Here is a 22328-nt window from a genome sequence, read left to right on the forward strand (position 1 = left end):
GAGTGAACTGTAAGTATGCTTATATTTGCAGCAATCATTTTGCACCTAATGATTATAAAGATGGTCTGAAGAATCGTCTTCTAGGTTTATTTAAAAAAAGTTCAGCAATAATAGAATAATTTAATTTTTTTGTCTCAAGTTGGCTTTCAATTAACTCAATAAAAGCTAACGTACGCGATTGAACTGAGATGGAGCGGAGAAAAATAATCTTAGTAGAAGTTACTATAATCATATGTAAATGTCATTTTAAATATTTAAATGACTGAACGAAGCAAGTCAATAAATAAACAGATACTAATGAGAATAATCGGAAAGATAATTTTGGAAAAAATTCGGTAAAAGGGGCAGTACAGTGATCAAACCGTAACTTACAAGGTAGCAAATGGGGCCTCACGTGATTCTTCACGGCCAGGGCTTCACGCGTGATATCAGCTGGTACCGACTCCTGCGCCTCATGAGACAGACCTTGTGAAATGGCCCTGTCTGTAAAAGCGTTTCTCAACTGGGATTTCTGAATACATCGGTAGAGTCCGACAAATATTTCGAAGTTCCCCCTTCAGTGTAATGGTACCCTATAACACTTTATAAGGTAAACGACATTCCATGAACACATACATGTACGAAACTTTCATAAAGGGAGTCACTAGCTCTAGAACTTCTGAAAGTATATTTTTCAAAAATCATTTCTATTTTCTTCTACTTGATTGCGAATTAAAAAGAAGAAAAAAAATCGTTTCAAGCGATCAGTTGGTACTTTCAATATAAAAGGATGAAATTTGAGGGCGTCCTCACACGATGATACTGAAGTTCGGTCACTGATAGGAGACTACCCAGAAGATTGAGCACATATATTTCTATGGAGCGCGCCTCACACGAGGATATTGGTGACGAAATACCATACGCATCGGGGTCACGTGGTGACTTGCATGCTAGTAGAACGCGACAAAAGTAACGCGACTCTATAAATAATCTTTCATATTATTGTTGGTCGAGATTGTACGAGAGGTGCTCGACGCTGAATTTTGCGACAAAATAAAGAGTTATATTATATGTTTCTATTACTTTCTACAGAAATGTTCTCTGGTGCAACCCTAACACACCAAATCGATCTCGAATGGAATGTGAATAAAAATGTATGTCACACACAATACACACGTGCACGTGAGAGTACATGGGAAAACAACGTACCCCACTCCAAAATAAACGCGGATATATTTTTTTCTCTCGGTAGGGCTCTTGAAAGGAAATAAAGCTTCTTTATGTTATAGAACTACAACTCCTTCCAAATACGGGATATTTACAACATGAATTTCATTTACCTTAATTAAGAATTATTAACAGTCGCTCATTAGGGCTGACAGGTAATCAACTGATTTATTTATTCTAGGTAAGTCTCTTTTCTAATTCCGTATAACGCAAGGAATCCGATTCCCGTTGGCCGTAACGAGTAGTGTACGATTAATGTTATTTTCAATGTATGGACATATCCATAATTTTAGACCCATTTATCACTTTTTTTGCGGAAATAATTGTGTAGGATGATAATTATTTCTAATTATAATAAATTATCAACTTCATCACTGCCAGAATCACTAAAAATTTGATTATTTTCTACCTCGGATCATAATGTACAGGAGGATATTTTGAAGTATCGATCATTATTTGATTATCTATAATTTATACATGATAAATAGCTGCTTATTAGCTACTATCATATTAATATTTATTATACATAAAATATTTAGCTTTATTTCAGTGTTTTTTTCTCAAATTTTTAATATACATCATGTTTCGCTAAATGCAATAAATCTGGTCGGTTATTATGCACAATTATCGACCAATTTGGTAAGTATGACAAATTTTGTTCATATTATGCGAATTTTTCTCAGTTAGAGGTGATTATGTATAATCCTCTACTCTCGTATAAGGAGGTGAACTAAACACTGCGTCGTTTTTACTCGTTTCCCCGGGCTTTTCTTAAGTAGCGCCGTACATAGTGACTTGGAAGTCTGTGGGAAAGGTCATTATTGCTGGGGGGGGGGGGGCACGATGATGATGATGATGTCAATTTGTATATATACATATATACATTAGATCAGTCGACTCCACCTTTGACGCCCCCCCCCCCGTATCTCCGCCCACGGCGACGTATGCGGGAGAACGGGAATCTTGACTCGTTCAAGTCAAATGATTTAAAAAAAACTGCTACATATCAAAATCTTTTATGAATATTCATACGGAATTTGCCAGTGAAATGAATTTGAAATGTGGATATCTCTGATTTTTGTTGAGATTTTAAGGATTTCAAAATATATATATATTTATAAATATTTTATACATGGGGGGGTTGGGAAATCAAGTGATGTAAGTCACTTTGAAAATTTTTTTCCATAAAAAGAAATTTTCATTTAAAATAACTAGCAATTAGCGTGTCAGGAAAATTACATTGTTGCCATCTGTAGGCCAATTTCATCAGCTTCAACTTGCACCACTTCATTTCTAAGTGAGTATCAAAATTCTTAGTTATTTTATGTGACTAAGTAGACATCAATCAAATTTGGATTAACACCACTTGATTTCTCAACCCTCCATATATATATATATACATTCTTTTTTTTTCCTTTAGAATTCGACTTCTGAAAGCTTCTGAGATTGCTAAACCCCCATAAAAATGCTTAGTCAGAGTCAACGATCACTAATTCCGACACTGCTATATGTTTTGAGGTAAAAGTAAGTTTGAAGTAAAAAAATTTGCTTTTATGACGATAAACCAATGCTGTGTATGTTTTTAATGGTATTTTGGCAGAAACGCTTTTCAATAAAGTAATCGAATCGAGTGAATATTGTCATATGTTCAATTATTTCAAAACACATAACATTTTTTTATGTCTGGAAACCACCAAATATGCAAACAACCTACAAAGAAATGATAAGAAATATTTTGAGCCAACAAGGTATTATAACCAATAAATAAATTAATTAGCAAAATAAAGAACATTATTATGTTCAAAAATGCCCATTGAAACACTTTCAGTGACATAAGATTTTATTTACAGACTTTTTTTTTTTTTTAAATAACGCGATCTTCACGTATTCCCACGGGATCAGCATGATCCTTCCAGGGAATTTGTTAGCGTTAGTTTAGTAGACTTCCAAGCCCGAACCGGGATTCGAACCCAGACCTGCACAGTGAGAAGCTAGCTCTCTAACAACTCGACTGCTAGGCGACGAATAAAAATTTTAATATAGCAATTACATTTTAAATTTAGTTGGTTAACAATAAAAAGAGGTTTTTTTTTTTTTCCTCTCAAATCTTTTTCATTCCGTGAATTTTCGAATTTTTTTCCTCTTTTAAGATAAAAAAAACTTCCTTTCGACTTCTGCTTAATAAAGTTTCTAATCTGTACATCTTGCCTTGTACATAATGAGTTTGTACGTCTCTTCCTGATTGTCACTCAAGTGCCACTCTCTTTTTTATCCGAAAGTTCCGGCAAGAGGGTTACTGATAAAACTGGATACAATCTAACTTCTCCCAGTTCTTATGTTCTTCTAGCTAATATACAGTGTGAACGCTTAAATCCCTTTGTCGCAAATTACCGGCTAACCGTTGATCCGAGAGGAATACTTCCAATTAGAAAAAGTACTAAAATAACTTTTAGACTCCAACTACACCATCCATATTGCAAGGGATTGTATCTTTTACAATGTAAAAAAGCTTTTAGTAACGCTGTCATAAAAACCCAAACTAGAGAGAGGCAGAGAAAGTTTAAGAGGAAGTTTTTTGGCTTCAAAAGAGACGGGGATACAACTTTTTATATGGGGGTTTTTTTAGGACAAGGTGATAAAATATGTATTTTTTATTTTACTTTAATAACTCTACAACCCCATGCAATATGAATGCCGTTATTTGGATACTTTATCCAATTGGAAGTATTCCTCTAGGATCAACAGTTCACCAGTAATTTGGGCAAAGGTAATCACCCTATAGAATAATAATAATAATAATAGTTGTGTGAGAAAAATCCCTGATTTGATAGAATGATGAATTTTATTGGGAAGTGATTTTTCTTTCTTCTGAAATTTATTCGTGAAAATTCTAAATGCGTAATGGTAAACATACGATAAGTACAATTTCAACACATTTCAATGTCTTCTTGAAAAATCCATTCATTCACAAAGAGTGGATTAAGATAATGATTCGATAAAAATTACATGCCATGTTGGAGCACATTTGCTAATTAATCCGAACAGGATCAAAACAATGTGGCGATTAGTACTAAACGAAAAAAAAGTGAATAACTTCACCTTAAAAATAGTTTATTTGATTGTTTTAAGCAAAATTAAGAAAAAGAAATACTTAAACATGAAGATTATAAGAGCTTGTAGTAAGAAGATAAATACTTTCAATGAGCAGATTAGCAGGAATTACAGGATGTTTGGTTGAGCATTTCATGGTCAGCTTAAGTTGGATATTATTTTGCACTTTTTTGTCCTTTAATTAATTCATTAGTTTAGTATTTTTTATTGGAATTTGTTTCATTTAAATTTATAATTGAATTAATAATTAAATGCCTATTAAATAAAACAACTCAAACACATGTTAAATTTAATTTTTTTTGAAAGACTTACTATTATTTTTGAAGTTTCTTTTATTTATTTTGCCATTTATTTATTCATATAGTGAACATCAAAATGTAAGCACCTTTTTTATGCAGTGCAAAATATGCGTTTTCTATTTTCAGTTTCAAAAGTGCTTTTCTTGAATAAATATTTATAAAGAACAGGAGAATTTCAAATAATTTGAATATTGACTTTGAATTTTGGCACTAACTCTCTCTTCTACAAATGTAAAAATTGCCTTCGTATCAGGAAAAATTCTCACAAGGATTTACTGAGTTTTGATTTTATTAAAAATCAGAACGTCATTTGATAAAGTGAATATGTATATCTTCTATTACTAGTTGTTTTTTTTTGTTTTTTTTACATAATGTTATAGCTATTTGAGTAGACGTAATTCATATTGAAAATTTTAATCAAAACGCTAAGAAATGACCGTGAATCAGTTTTGTTCAGAGTGCCAATGAATAAAAACTACTTTCTTCCATTCCGACTTTTTACACTTATTTTTTGCACACTCTATTTTCTTCTTTCTGTATTTTTCCTTTTTTCTTTTTGCTGTATTTTTTTTCTCTTTTTGAATCCTTTTTATTTTTTACGTTCTTGTTCTTTTTGTGTTCTTCATATCTTATTTTTATATATTTTTTCTTGTTTTTGTTAAGATCTATTTCTTGTATTTCTTTTTGTATTGTTTTTTCATCATTTTGAATTCCTATTCTGTTTGCTTTTTTGTCCTCTTTGTGTATATATTATTTTATTTTTGTATTTCTTTCCTGTTGCATTTTTCTTTTCTTCTTTTTACATTTCACTTTTTTTCTGTTCTTTTCTTTTTATCTTAATTTTTTTTACTTCCCAATTATAAATCATTTAGAATGAAAAAATTACTCTCCCAGAGTAATGAAATGCATTTGTAATGTTAGTGACTCACTATAGAAAATAATTGTTATCTAAGGAAACCAAATTGTTTATACTCATGACATTGTCTATTGCGAATGATTAAATACCTTAATATAAATGTTATTCTAGTAAAAAACTTAAATGGGCAAGAATAAAAAAAGGAAAAATGAAAATTACTTAGCTAAATTGTGTAGCTAAAATGTACTAATCTTTTTGTTTTTGTAAAGTATCAAAGATCATATGTGGTAAAATCTTGAAATTGATGAAAAAAATGTTTGACATATTTCCTGAGAAATATATACACTCATTGCCATAAAAATTTGCTCACCAAGAAATAATTGTGGGATCGAAACGAAAGTTGGGCATGATATGCAATACATGTCGGGCAGATATGCAAATGATTAGAAATGCAGCGTGATTGCGCATTGCGTAATGCCACTAGAGGGCGTTGAATTTCGTTCTCCTTGGAGTATAAAACAGGTAAGCAGAGCTTGCTGGAGTGTATTTAATCGTTTGCAAAGGAAATGCTGAGGTAGCAATAAATGATCCTTTTTCTTGGATTTTCTAATCACTTACTTACATCAACGTAGTACTTACATGTGTAAAATTTCGTTTCATTTTGACGACTTCTTCTGGGCGCGCAAATTTTTATGGCAATGAGTGTGTATATATATATATATATATATAAGGAGAGAGTAAATTGAATACTGACAGTATTTAAATAGTTTATTTTTTATACCGCCTGGCTGTCCATTGGTTAAGGAGCTAGCCTCTGAATCTGTGGAAGTTCGAATTCCGGTTCGAGCATGGATGTCTACTAACATTAATAAATTCTCTGTACGGATCCTGCTGACCCCTTGGGAACACGTGAAGATCACGTTAGATCACGTTATTATTACTATTTTTTATCCATTTTTTTATTTATGTATTTTTATGTATACTTTTGCTTTTATAAACATTTTTCTCTGTTCTGAAATGTTGAAAATGTGTCTTGGAGATGACACCAGAGGAAAATCACGAATAAATATTGAAACTGTTTCCTTTACCCTTTATAAGATCTTGCAAGTCCCAACACAGATTCACGTTTGCTATTCATAGAAAATAAATAATTACGATCATTCCCACTGAATAGTTGCGGAAAGTTGGTAGCTCAATAGTTGGGGAAAAATTGTGATAAATGCTAGTTATATGAGTATAAATGCTTAGTTGAGTATAGATTGAAATATAGTTGAGAAAAATAGCTGGAGAAAGCAATATATATATACGAGTACAGAATTCGTTACTGTATGTTCTTCATTAGTCGACATTTATTATCCTGTACATACATTTTTGTTTGTACTATTAGGTATATAACATTCCTAAACATTTGACCTAACTTTATTTTTTAATGTGTATGGAATGTATTGAAAAATGACTAGAAGGATCCTTGCATTGTAACGCTACATAAACGGTGTGGAATGGTAAAAAATTGCATTGTGACCAAATTACTTTTAATGGTAGTAGTCATTCAATGAGGAAAACAGTTTTACTAATAATAATAATGAATTTTTCGCAACTATTCACTTCGGATTCTGATGACACATTCTTAAAATATCATTTCACTGAGATGGTAATTTCAAATAACAATAGGTCGAGTAGGCCTGAATACATTTCTCTGTAAAATTGAAGCGAGATTTTCCGTAATCCCTCCATCCAAGGAGAAAGACTTTTTTGCATATATATTGTGAACATAATAACGAACATATAACGAAGTGAACATAAGAAAAAAGTATACTGGTCTTCGCGGGAAATGAACCTGGTCCTCTCGCAATCCATGCTAGAGTGCTATCCATATACCACGGGAAACACTGCTTTGCATTCCTTATAACGCAAGGGTGCTCGACCTTCAGGAGAGTGAGGTAAATTTAGAGGATTGTAATCTTCATAAGTTAGTATCAAATCTGTTAATGTACATGTGAACATTTTGAAATTTCATTCCACGTATCGTGTATAATACGCTGTAATTAGACAAATATATGTGACAGACCCTTGAATTTTGACTCATAACTGGAACAATATATAGCAAAAATATCATACCAAAATTTCACGTGATGATACAATAAATAGATTTTTATAAATCATGTTTCAAAATCAAATAAAATGTCAAAAATATAATTTTTCATAAAACACGTTCACAATTTTTATTCACGGAATACAAAAATTCACGCCCAACAATAAGCAAAACAAGGCTTGTTTTGGAATTGCAAAGGGATTTCATAAAAAAATAAATAAATAAACATCGATATTTTTGTCCGAATTGACGTTTAGTTGGGTACCTGAAACAACGCCACGAACGAGAGATCACTAAAAACAGTAAAACAAGCAACAAAAATGTAAAAAATCAGCACGTTTTACGTGCTGATGTCATCTGCTAAAAAAGTCATTGAGCCTCCGAGGCCACGCCCACTAAGCCAAGGCATCAGGCATGGACTTCAAATTAATGAAACACTGAGCTATACTGGAGCAAACAATTTCTTGTCGTTCACTTTGAATCGTTCAAGCGTTCTTATTTTGAGAACTACGAATCGTGTCTGAGATCAGATTTACTTCACTGCATATATACGCTTTATGCTAAGAAATCATATGCAGATATTTAAGAAAAATATCTGGTCCGGTGGAGGAATTAGTTTATAGGTCTAAATTGGCGAATCAGAGTAGTATTGGAAATCAATATTGATTAAGTTTGGTAGCAACTTCAAAATTCCTCATAAACTATTTGTAATGATAGATTCCACTTATTTCTGGTTAAGCTTTGCGGAAACTTTGACTAAATCATACGGAGTGATTTATTTCTCACTTATATTAAAAATATTTTCCATGGTTATTGAAGAAACTTTTCACATTGCTTCGAGGCACTTCATTAGTGTTCTTGAAGCATCGTTAAATCGGTGTCGCCCACAAATACACAAACAAAACCACACGGAAATGATTAAAATGTCTAGTCATAATATATAAGTTATGCGTGTATAAAGGAATTCTTTTTCGAAGGGGGACAACAAATTATAAGTTGACATTTTCTTGAAGGAAGTGGGACTTGTGGGTTTTACTTTTCTCTTGCGTGGATAATTTTAGCCGACGGATGTCGTTGGGAGCAAGTCGAACCGTGTGGTGGTGGTGGTGGCTCTTTTAAATTAGGTCGATTTTTCCTCTAGAGAGGAAAATCTTTATCGTGAGCTTCGGAAGCAAGATTAATGATCCGGTAACTTACCTAATTAAAACTGATTTAACGTAATATTTTATCCCGGAAGAAATCGAGATTGAAATTTACGTGCCGAGGAATAAAAGTGCTTTAAATTAAAACGTGGAACGATACGAGGTCTGGAGAGCAGCTTGAACACTCTCAGGAACTGTTTGAATATTTTGCTTGACATTTTCTTTGAGAACTGATCTAGATATCTTGAAGCATATAAAGGAAAGGATCAGTGTAGCAAGTAAAAATATCACAAGATATCCAGATGGAAAATCCAGTTTTAGGTTTTAATAAACATATAAGTAATTTCTTTTCAAAGGGTAGGTCTTCACTTGGAGCAACTATGGTAAAGCAAATTCTACCACAACTCAATATACCACTTGATCGTTGTTTGATGCAGCAATCCGAAGGTGCATATGCAGCACCCTCAATAGGTTGGTAACACATATTGCAGCAAATCCGTCGGATAAATGCGACATTCGATTTTGTTGAAGTGCTGTCATGCACTCTGTAAAAAACACCCCAAACTGCTTCTGCTTGTGTGATTCGACCCCACATTCTGTAATAAAAAATGATGCTTCTTTAGGTGTCCTATATCACCTTTTAAGGTTTACCTCATGAATTTAGAATGACCCTGTAGACAAGAATGCAAAGAGTATCTATAACCATTAGAAGCCTATACAGCAGTGATTTGTTACAGCTGAAGTCTGTTTTTCTGGAGTTTTCCATATTCAACAACAAATGTGAAGCGGTCTCCAATTTGAAAAAAAAAAAACAAACAAAAAAAGTCTCTCAAAAGATAACAAGACTTTCAACACGATACTTACATAACCATGTAAATTTAGTCATCTGCTACTTCGCTTTCTGTATGGAAGCCAGATGACAGCGCAAATCGGACACGAAATCGTTATAAAATAACTTACGTTACACATACACACACAATACATTCCAGCGCACACCTTTTTTTTTAAATTGCCTAGAATATTATATACGAGGTGCATATACGTTTTTATGGTAGCAGTCGTTTGGTCACAAAAGAAAACATTTTTACTAATAACAATGGATATGATTATACCTACTGGAGTTCGAGTTGAACATTCTTATCGCTAAACCTCAAAATATATTTTCACTGAAATGGTCATTTCAACGAAAAATATGCCCAGTAGAGAGAGAAAGAGAGAGACGTGTTGATAAATTCCTCAGTGACATTAAAACGAGTTTGCCATATATATAATCTCTCTTTCCAATTCAGACAATGGTCAGAAACTTCGCAAACTGCCAGAGAGTTTTGGCCAAAGGTGCAAAAATGATTCGGAATTGACCGCCAATCAGCATAGTGGATAGAGATCCCTTGCAAATGTACAATGTGCTACTGTAATAATGTTCGGTTTCCTTTTCATCGCTACCTTGTGATAAATGGCTATATAAAGAGTGTCTTGTAAGTGCTATAGCCCGGCCGCCCTATTCCATTAAGTACACAGGTTTTAACATTGGATACGTTCATTAGCGACAATCACAATAACGTCATTAAAGATCGAGGGAAATTCTAACTCCGAACTTTTCTCGTGACGTAGTAGCCGAAGAGCCGAACATTACCGATTCGGAGCTACGGCTGTAACGTTTGGCAACTTATCGCCAAACACCAGGATTCATTAATGATCGCGCGATAATATTACAAAGATATAAAATTTTATAGTAATATAATATAATCATCATAATAATAATGATATACAGTATAATATTACAACGCAAAAAAAAAAAACATGCTTCCGACTACTTTATTAATAAATGCCCCTGTAGGGCCTGCAAACGGCTTCGCCTCCCCCCCCCCTCCCCCCCCCCTGTAACACTATTAAAAAAAAAAATTAACGTGGGTTATCATTAACCCACAACCTTCAATACACAAACCCCGTGCTTTACCCATTATACCGCCGATGGCAGCTAGAATTAGGTATATCTATCATTAAACGTTGTGAGAAAATATATTGGTGCCAACTAACAGACGCGGAAAAACAATAACTATGTCGCGCATGCGCACAACATCGAGGCCCGAAGTTCCGAAATCACGATAAGGTGTGACGATTTAGTGACGTAATAGTAATCTTAGCCAATGAGGCATATCCCATCTTAAAAATCCTATGTACGGTATGGAATTACGCAGACCCGGCCTTTATCTCATCAACCGTGCGTCGTAGAGGTATGATTTCAGTTTAGAATTCCTCAACACAATACGAAGGAAATATTTGAGACTGGTCGTTATATTATAGTGTACGTCGACCGTATATATGTTACTGCCAAAGCCTGAAATTGGCCACTTTCCAATTTGGTGAGCCCAGTTGACCCGGCCAATGTCCAAAATTCGGGTTTTCACCAGCCTTCAGCCGGCTCCTAATCGATCCTTATATATGTCTATATCGACCAATACAATTCTGAGTCATTGCCAAGATGACGTATTTTTGTGATAATTACGGTCATTTATAATTAGCCATAGCTAACCATAATTATTGTGGTTAAATATATTGGCGTTGGTTTCCATAATTATTATGGTTAGCTATGGCTAACCATAATATGGAATATCGATATCTTAGTGATCCATATATAGGGATGTATAGGCACCGACATATAGGGGCCGGTCAAAGATAGGTGGAAGCCCGAATTTCGAACATTGGCTGAATCAACTGGGCTGGGCGGCTCGCTAAATAGCCAAATTCGGGCCGTGAAGGTAACATAACATATTTTTTCAAACTTTCGATATTATAATGTCGAATACATCATCTACTTTATCATTCCATCTGAATGGAGGGGGAGGGGAGTGTTGAAATAACGAACGTTGACTGTATTTTTCATTCCTCAGTAATGCAAAAAGAATCAATAAATAATATTCGGACCGTATATAAAAAAAAAAAAAAATCATCAAACGTAAACACTCTACATGTTATTTAACGAGAAAAAGAAATGACTTTTGATAGAATTTCGTCAATTACGTCGTGAAGAAAAATTTAGCAAATCCAATGATTTTTCCTGGTGATTAATAGAGATTAAAAAGACCAAAAACCAATTTCTCTCTCACCAATGCGCTGTAATTCTCTTATCTTTTCCTATCAGAAATCGCTAAGAGAAGAATATTTTCACAAAATATATCAAAATATATAAATACACATGTATATATATATATATATATATGCAAAAAAAGAAAGAAATCTTCAAAAGCGCAATTCCTGAATTTACAGTTATTCTCCCCACCCCCCTCCAACATTCATCACATTCCTTATATGCCATTTCTAAAATATAATTTGCTCAGAAATTCTTTGAGCATACAAATATGAAAACATTGGAAGGCATGGGAATGATTTATATCATCCTAGGATTGAAAATGTCGACCAAAAAAAAAAAAAAATTGGACTTTTTTCCTTCTTGGTCCCATGAAAAAAAAAAAAAAAAAAAATCTCATGAAAAGCGTGAGACGAAGCCGCTCCGCTACTATCAACACGAGAAAATTGAATTTCACGCGTTCTGTGCATTATCTTCAGTTATCGTGACTGAACTCAATTTACTGCGCGATTCATTCTCAAGGAAACACGGAATTTTTCTGGACAAAAAAGACTAAAAAAATACACACATAATATTTTTTTTTTTATAAATTTGATATTCCAAACGACTAAAAACACTAAGCTGCAATCAATTTTTGAACAACCTTCTGAAGAGAGAGGGGAAAAAAAAAGTTTATGAGATTACATAGGACTCTCGTATATAGAGACTATGCACTCGCGGCATGTACCGAGAAGAAAACACTTTATATGAACGAGAGTATAAAAAAAAAAAAAGATAAATAGATATACATAGGGTTATAGGTTATACGTGGGGATAAACACCAGTAAAGTAATAGGAAGTGGGTCCTCTTTTTATTGGTACTTTCCACGGTGAAAAACAGTTTGCTTTTATCAGACAAAACTCATTACTTTAGCATTTTATGTACAGTAGACAGATATTTTTCTTAAAACTGAATTTGCCTCACTCTTTCCTTGAGATACGAATATTGCCAATTTTATAAAACACTCCGCAAATAACATCGAAATATTGATTGAAATTATTTCTCCACAATTCCCGCCACATTGCTGCACTGCAGGGGGTCTTCAACACATCGCCCGTGGGCCGAATGTGACCATCCGGCCATTTTTAAAAAATTGCTATTTAAGATAAGAAAGCAATTAAATTCCAAAACAAATTTAAAGAGTGTTCTTGCCACTGAAATCTGTACTGCTGTATTTACAACTGTGAATTCCTCTCCAGATTCAATAGCAATAATGTGCATTTGATATATCGAAAGGGCTGTCTGGGGACCCTGAGTCAAAACAGTTTTATGGCCTATGATTTCTTACAGGCTACATATTTAGAGTTGTTAAATGCAGCATTCAAAATGCATACATAATTAACAGAATTATGTCACATCAAGAGTGATTTCATAATTTTTAAAAGAAAAACATGTGAAAAAAATTAAGCATTTCAGAAAGAAATAATTTGACAATTAATGGTACTTGAAATTTGTGAAAAAATCTCAGAATTGTCGGGACAAATTTCAAATTTAGTAAAAGTAATAATTGATTAAAAAGAATTATTTAATAAATAAAAGAAAGTTATCTACAAAAAAATAAAAATTCGAATTTATTGAAATAAATAAATTTAGAATAAACAAAAACATTCAATATATATATAAAGTATATATATATATATAATTTCCGGAACCTGGTTTAGTAACCGAGAATACCCCGGTATGATTTGGTAGCTCGTGGGGAAATTGATTTGTTCCGCAGTGTCTGAAAAGGTTCAAGACCCCTGTACGTAATTTACAGCCATTTAGACGAGTTGGGTTGGAAATGGAGGCGTCATCTACAGGTGGTTGCCTCTATCTCGTTACTCCACCCGGTTCGAAACTGATACCTAACGCTACCTTCACGGCGAGCATCTTACCACCACGCCAATCGGACGTTTACTTGTCGAAACTGGAATGTACTTCAATGTGTGAAAGGAACAGGATGGTAAAAATGGTAAACGCTATAAATTCCGGCAAAAAATAATTCAAAAACCGTTTCTCACGTCAAAGTGTGAAAGAGCAAAGCTTAACGTTGTCAATATGAAAATTGCCTGGTAGTCCTCAACCTTTCTCGGCAAAAAAGGATCACTAGAATAGCCGAAAACAATTTGACGGACCACTTGTGCCCCGTATAACGGGGCATTCCGGTAATTTTCGTTGCTCTGACTTTCCCCCCCCCCCTACATTCGCCCCGTTTTTTAACGTTACTTTTCCAAGACAGTTATTTCAATTTGAAATATTTACAAAGTCGTGAATAATATAAATTATATCATGATGATTATAGCAAAAATTATGAATATTCATTTCACATATTTGTCAGGTTTAACGTTTCATTCGCATTTTTTTAGAATTTTAATTACGATTTTTGATTGTATCATATACAGCATATATTACTACTGACAATGGTTTTTAAGACAATTGACAATGCATCCTTTTTTTACAGATTATTATCTCTGCTATCCCAATTTATTGTGTTTTTTCCTCAATAAAATATGATTATATATATATATATATATATATATATACACACACACACACAAACACAAAATATAATAACACATTTTGTAAATACATTTCTGTTTACAGCGATCTGCTGTAGCACTTTATTTCCACATCCTTCAGCAATTTGAGCAGTGATTATCAAATCGCTTTTCACGCAATAAATTGTAATTTTTGATAAAATTTAGTGATGTGTCCCTCATTTAGTATCGTAATTTCCTGCACTTACCTCGATGATGTATGGAGAATCTAAGTATGGGGACTAATTATATTAGACCCATTATGGATATTACAATGGGTAAATAATTTTATTGTCTGCCTGCGGACCATCTATATCATCACTGTGGGCCATAGGCAGAGAAACGCTGATCATCAAAGTGGTTCAAAAGAATGGAAAGTGAACGTGAAAGTGCAAATGTGAACGTCCCTGCGGTCTGCAAAAACGGATTTTCAAAATTTCCTAACACACATTCGTCCTTTTCACACTGACAATGTGTTTACCACTTTTACCCGTCAATTAATCATGGGTACAATTAAGTGTGTTTATAACTATCCCCTGTAATTAGTGACAGTGATTAATATATTGAAGGTAAGTGTTTTACCTTTGACGGGCATTGACTAGATATCTCGTCTCCTTGATTTATCTCCTCCCTTGACTCTCCTTCTCTACCTTCTTCTCTTTGGGAATTTTGCTAGTTGTGGTTCCTTGGTATTTGTATAAATCTTATAGCAGTGACATGCCTAGATATTATGCAAAGGTGATTTCTCAATAGAACACATTTTCATTTCCCCTTACTACTTTGCACATGCTGAAAATGAGAAAATTAGAGATCGATCCTTTCTTCTTGGGAAGAAAGATCATCATACTGGGACTTCTCAGTGATTTCTACATACAGATATAATGATACAATACACGTAAATTATCGCGCATAGATTATGAGGTAGTACAATTTATAATGTTTACCAACGACGCGACATTACAGTACTATGGATAATCGCCGTTAATATATGAGAAATTTAGGGACATTTTTAAAACTTACCAAAATGTTTGATACGTATGCATAATGCCGGTTATGTTTAATAACCGCATTTACCACATTTAGCGTAACATATTTACCTTTGTGTCAAGTACCTTTGAAGCGAGTTTTCAGTGAATGCGTTCTGGAACTGCTGTTCGATTGTAACAACATTCATAATACAAATATTGACAATTTAAATCCTCCGAGTAAAACTACTTTTTGCGGACACCGATGGACAAAAAGAATTATTTTGTAAAATGGAGGTGACCTTAAGAAAAAGTGGGCTCTTATTAAAGAGGTCAAAGTAGAAATCAATTATTATTTAGCCGTAAAAGAGGGTTGGCCACATCTGCGGTGTGACCGTTGAGAGAGGTAATTTTAAACTTATACACAAATATTTATTCATAAAATTTAAAACTTGCAAAATAAATAGTAAATACACCAAAAATTTAAATAATATAAAACTGAATATTATAAAAAGCATTAAATTAAAAAAATAGATATTAATCTAATTAATTTAAATATATTTGAATAATTTACATTAATTTTTGAATGGTGATTAAAAAAAAGTTATAATTATTTGCGATGTAAAATAATTTACGTTATCATTCGCGTACTAAAGAATTCAAAATTATACATCAGAATATTTTGTATTTCTTTAAGAAAACTCGTTATGTTTTCAAATATTCGAAAGAAAATTATTCCAACTTATTGAAATATATTTAATATGAATTCAGTTTATTCCTTGTTCCCATTGCTTTTCCAATAACATGTCCCAATTCGTCTCATTCAAAATGAAAATGAATGAAGATAATATTCCCAGTTTTCTTTTAATATTCCTATTTCCACTGCTGATGTTTGATATATTGACCGAAAAAAAAAGAAGAGAAAAACCTTTTTAACTGACGTAAATTTTAATGAAATGAAAGCCATTGAAAACCATCAAGTTTGAATTGGTTCCTCGTAGTGAGTGAAAGAGTTCTTTCATAAGTAACCACGCGATTCCTCGTTATCCAAGATGACTTGTAAATTGTCATTCTCAAAGAAAAGAAAAAAAAAAAATTTAGGAAGATTTTTAAGAGGATTACATCTCAACCGAAGATGTCGTAGATTCTTATTTTCGCTCGAATTCTTCTGCTCAACGGGAGCGTAAAATGCCCCCCCCCCCTTTCATAATTCGTGATGACTTTAGATTTCTAGGGATTTCTGTTGCCACAAAAGATTTCTATTAACAGTTTTGCGGCTTTCACTGGGTAAACTTTTATGCTAAGGGAAACGTAATCACACCCTTTCGGTTACTTGTTTAAGTGAGAGTTTTAAATCCAGTACTTGAAATAAATTGCAATTTATTTCATTTTGAATGTGGTCAGCAGTGTTACTTCCATTTATATTTTAAACAACAAGAATTTAATTTGGTGAGAGGGTTTATATCTTCCAGTTCTATCTTTAATTAAAAATTAAAAATTTTATTAATTTTGATCATAAATTTTCAAGTTGAATATAATCCTGCAAAACCTATCCCAGATTATGAGAAAGCTTTTGTTGAATTGCTAAAATACTTCTTAAATCACGAGATCCGTCTAATCTCCATCCATCTAGGAAAGAAAAGCACCCATACAGAAAATCTTTGGTTTATATACAAGCTCAAATCAGCATACAGCTAATCTTTCAATGCCACTTGAATGGGGCGTCCAGAATTAAGGATTTCATTAATTCCTCGCGAATACGAAATAAAGCATAGACAATGAGCACTCAGGTGCTTCAGTGAGCACCAGCTAGAAGAGAAATAACACATTAATCTCAGACGGTTTTCCAGAATATATAAATATAAGAACGATAATTACAGACTTAAAATTTTTTTGTATTCGATTCCTTCAGATTTTAAAATTAGATTCAATTAGATCTGATTGCTTTTTAGATTATATTTATTCGGATTCTTAGAACATATATGATATAATTTTTGGACATTCAGAATGCATTTGGACCTGTGTTAGAAAATTTTGTGATCTAAATGGAGCGCAGGAAGATTTTCTAATTGTATGTATAAATGTGAAATCCGTGGTTTTTTCTAAAAGACCTCATAAAAAAAACACGAAAAAAAAGTATATCGAGAGTAGTTTTTATCAATCTACTAGCAAAAATACCCGGCGCTTCCCGAATTTTCTTCAATTACTGGGAGGATTGAAAAATTGACAAACCGTTAAAAAAAAGTTTATTATAAAGGAATAAACTATAATATATTGGCAGCATTAAAGAAGAGGCAAACCATTGTAAAGGCATATGCATGTCTGAAACGCATCGCTAGGGAGCCTCGGTAACCAAAGCAAACGTTCCGAAAGTGATTGTTGAGGCCTCAAAACCATTGTTGTCCTACGGTTTTTCGCCCGTTTCGGACATTTGCCCAGCTCTGACGAACTTTTAAAGTCATAGTATTTCTGGTATAGAACTCATAGATCATCTACATGGATTTTGACCGTTTGAATAGAAAGCTGGTTTTAATAAATTTGCTGTAAGATCCATATAATGTGACTGTTAAAGTTAAAATCTTCAGAATTATTTTTAACGCATTTAACACAAGTGGCAAAAATGTTTCTAAGTAAATAATATCTCTTCCAATATAATTTTCATCTAAAATGTATTGATTTTAATTGGATTTAAAACTGATTTCATAAAAATTTCATGATCTTCGTTGTGTAAAGATACTTTATATGCGCATATAAAATTCGCAGTTTCCTTCAAAACCTGATGGAAAAATCCACGTAAAAATACATGAAAAGCCGTTTTAATAATGTACCTAAGTTTAATGCCCAGACTACGTGAAGATAAATCATATTTTATATACGTCAAGAGAAACAATATTCACAAGAGCCCGATAGTGATAATCAGGGAAAAAAAAAGAACTTGACAATAGATTGGTAGGTGAAAGTAATACGTTGTCATAGGAATTCTCAGTGTTTTGTTCTCATAATTTTCAATGTTCATACTCCAGGCTTATACTCTTATAATCGATTATAGGAGAGTATCCTTCACCCAAGGATACTGGAGAGTGAGATGGTCCCACAACCACGCTTCCTTTATTATATTTCTTGTTTGTACAAGAAAATGACACTGAAGAATGATGATGATGTTGATGAAGAAGAAGAATAAGAAAGAGGATTACTACTCGTTGTTTGGTAAGAGGGAGGGAGCTTTTCTCTCCGTGAAAACAAATTATCCGGCCATCTAATGCGCTCGCGACCCAAAACCAGCAGCTCCAAAGTTCAGTGAGAATGGAGTATAAACACCATTTATCTTGCAGTCGCTGCTCAACTAGGCAATTTTTACTCAAAAATACTAGAGTCGGATGCTTAAAATCGGTTCGCATTTCGCGATGCTTTGCGGACATTATCGCGAATAACATTTTTCTTCTTGCGTTAATCTATTCGCGAGATATTCTGCTGTGCAGCAGAATTTTATATTTGCACTCTTTTCCCGTGGTTCCCTCGGAATTACCGATCTCTTTTGGGGGAAATATATCATTCTGAAATTCACGTGTTAATAAAAGTTTGCTCTTGTTCCATTTATGGAATTTAAAACTTGACGTATGAAAGAAGTATTACGAGAAAGTATAAAAATTTTTCCCATTGAGACTTTAAATATTTTCTATTTTAATAAAAACTGCATTTCGAATATGAGTTAAAGGTTTTCCAATGTATAAAAAAATGATTATATATAAAGTGCTTTTTTTTGCTTTAAATTATTTGAAGTCATCCATAAATTTAATATGGTTGAATCTGAATTGATATCCACGAATATTAAAGCGATTTTTGTGATTGTATTAAATATGTGGTTCTTTTTAATATCGACGTTAATAAAAAATTGCTTAACTCTTTTGTTTAATAAAAACAAATCGTTCAACGGAGTATTTTCATCAGGTTATCTATAAATAGACAATTTTATATTGGAATATATTTGCAATGATGGGCTTCTACTCTTGGGCTTTGTAATATTTCCTATTTAATGAATGATAAATATTATTGAAAAACCACTCAAAATACGATTTTTATATTTTTTTGCAGAGCATAAAGAGATCGACTATTATATGCATGATTACTTAAATAAATATTTCGTACAGTGTAGGGCTTTCTTTTATGCATTAATGTAAAGAAATGAAAAACGACCACACGAACTCTTCGGAAATATGCACGCTATCAACAGAAATACAGAAGTAAAAAAAAATATTTATATTTTACTTTTTATTCAACTAATATTGACGAGGTTTCAAAACACTCATATTTGTGCTCACAGTACAGTTCAAACAAAATTGAATTTTTGTTTTTGAAAAATAATTTGTTGCAGCGATCAGCAGAGGCCCACAACACAGAAATAATTTCATAACATTTTCGCTTTTTGTCAATTCCCAATATCCAAAAAAGAAAACAGTTGGCACAACGTACTGAGCATAAAATACAAGCAGCATCATAAACAAACGCATAATCACTGTTTTTGTTTTTTTTCACCGACAAAATATTTCGATGCAATTCAACATTTCGAAATAAAACTATAGAAAAATTCCCCTAGCAATGACAGATCAGTGCAGTTTGATCAAACTGAAAATATTTCATTTAATATTACTTTTGCTTCAACAAAATTAAATAACCGACGTATTATTTATGCCGAAACATATTATGAGTAATAAAATATAACGTCGAGTAAAGTTACATTTAATATTAGTAAGTATAGTTAGTAAGTATAAGTTACACTGCAATAAATAAGCTCAGAAAGCAATCTCTGAAACTCACCAAAATCGAAAAAAAATATACATAGATTCAAAAGAAAGATGAAGTTAATTAATAATTGACTTATTTTGAATTAAATAATGATAATCGAAAATTAATAATTTTTTGTAAATAACAAAAAAAATATTAATTTTCCATTATCTTCGGATAATTTTTGATAATCACAATTATTAGTGTTGGTGAGAATATTAATGACAATGAAATATAAAAAAAAGAATTGTAGTTGAAATAAAAATTGAAAAAGTGAAAAAAAAACACTTCATCAAAATACATTTAATATGAATTCAGTTTATTCCTTGTTCCCATTGCTTTTCCAATAACATGTCTTCATTCGTCTCATTGAAAATGAAAGTGAATGAAGATAAAATTTTCCCAATTCTCTTTTAATATTCTTATTTCCACTGCTAATGTTTAATATACTGTTTGAAAAAAATTAGAACCTTTTTAACTGACGTAAATTTTAATGAAATGAAAGTCATTGAAAACTATCAAGTGCTTTTTCACTCCCACCTACAAACTTGTTTTGTAGGTTTTTTCTAAAAATTATTCTCTTTCTCACTTCTATGTGCAGTATATAATAGAAGGATTAGTTCTGTGAAAGATACATTATGTGCGGGTGTGTGTCGGGGGGGGGGGGGAGCCGTGATGAACGAAGAGATGGGAAAAGCTGAGAAGAACCGCCACAATTGTTATCTCAGTTGATCGTTACCTCGTTGAGGTTTCGCGATGGTGGTGAGAGAACAGAGGGGGGAAACACACACAACTTTGTTTCATATGGTTTAAACAAACCTTGGCCATGAAGAAAAAAGAGGTTGCAGAAACAGTCAGATGGATTGAATATATTTCACAAGTGTTTGGACGCAATATTACGTTCCTGATCGTAAAGGGGTTAATAACACGCATAACTCTTCTGTGTGCACTCAGTCTCTTCCGAGGCACCAATTAACTAACATGCAATGAATATTAAAATGGAATTTTGACGCATATAGGTATGGTTAATAATGAAGCTCCACCTGCAGAAATCTAAAGATGATTCTTGAAAATTTCTGTATGATTAGTATCGCTGACTGTTCAGATAAAAGTAATGGGGAATTGGTAAGTAATCATGAGAGAGAGAAGAGGCAGTTCTATGTATTTGTGAGGGAAAATTGTATTATTCCCAGGCGTCAAGAAATATTAGTTCGACGTCCTCTATTTAATTGGTTATCGCAAAAGAGGATCTGCAACCCCCCAACAAGAAATTATCATCATTGATTCAGTCGTTCATCGCCGTGAACATGAGAGTCACATTTCGCGTTCAATTTACCCCCGCACCGTTCTGTTAAGGAATATGAATTTAAATTTCAGATAAAATACCACGTTCGATATTACAAGGTGGAAACTAATATTTACGTGCTGATGATCTTTTGTAGCCACACACTGCCAAATACTATTTATCATGTGCCTATCTATCTCTCTCTCTCTCTCTCTCTCTCTCCTTCCACTTCCCCCAGTTTAACGGAACGGAATCAATAGATACTTAAACCGAAAATGTTTAAAGCACCTACTTATTGATTATTGGAAAAAGATATTTTAAATGAGATCACTTTGCATGTTCCGGAAACCCCTGAAAGTTTTTTCTTTTTTATTCTTGTTACTCTGATGATAAGAGACTGGATAAAAGGTTGGAATCGATGTCATGGCGTTCATTCTGGCTAGAGCTGATGACTTTTAGAATCTTGAAAATGAAAGTAAAGTGAAATATATTCATCATAATACTCTTTCATTTGCCTTTGAAATATCTTCAAAATAAACACAATAATTAATGTCAATACATCAATTATACTCATATACAGTTTACTAGTCATGCATAGAGTAGGAGTGAGGATACATAAGTACAGTCCGTCCCGCTTTAACGCATATTAACGGCTTCAGCAGGTAATATCCAAATTTAACGGAGTATTCGATTATGCGGGGGAACAGAGTTCTAGCTCCGTTTAAAATCATTACTCATTAGTATATTTTATATATTCAAAACTAATGGAACTAACTAATCAGAATCAGTAAAGTTTTTTTGGAAAATCAGAAACCAAAATGAGGTAAAAATTATATTTAATTACAACTATCATAAGCACACACAGTCAATTCCACTTAATGTGATAATATCGGGATTCGGTGTTTCTGATATCAAAATGAACAAACGATAACTATAGTCCCGT

Source organism: Pholcus phalangioides, unplaced genomic scaffold (genome assembly GCF_987345545.1).
Source record: "Pholcus phalangioides strain wild (caught in Gottingen) unplaced genomic scaffold, Ppha-v1.0 ptg000008l_1, whole genome shotgun sequence".
Classification (NCBI taxonomy): domain Eukaryota; kingdom Metazoa; phylum Arthropoda; class Arachnida; order Araneae; family Pholcidae; genus Pholcus; species Pholcus phalangioides.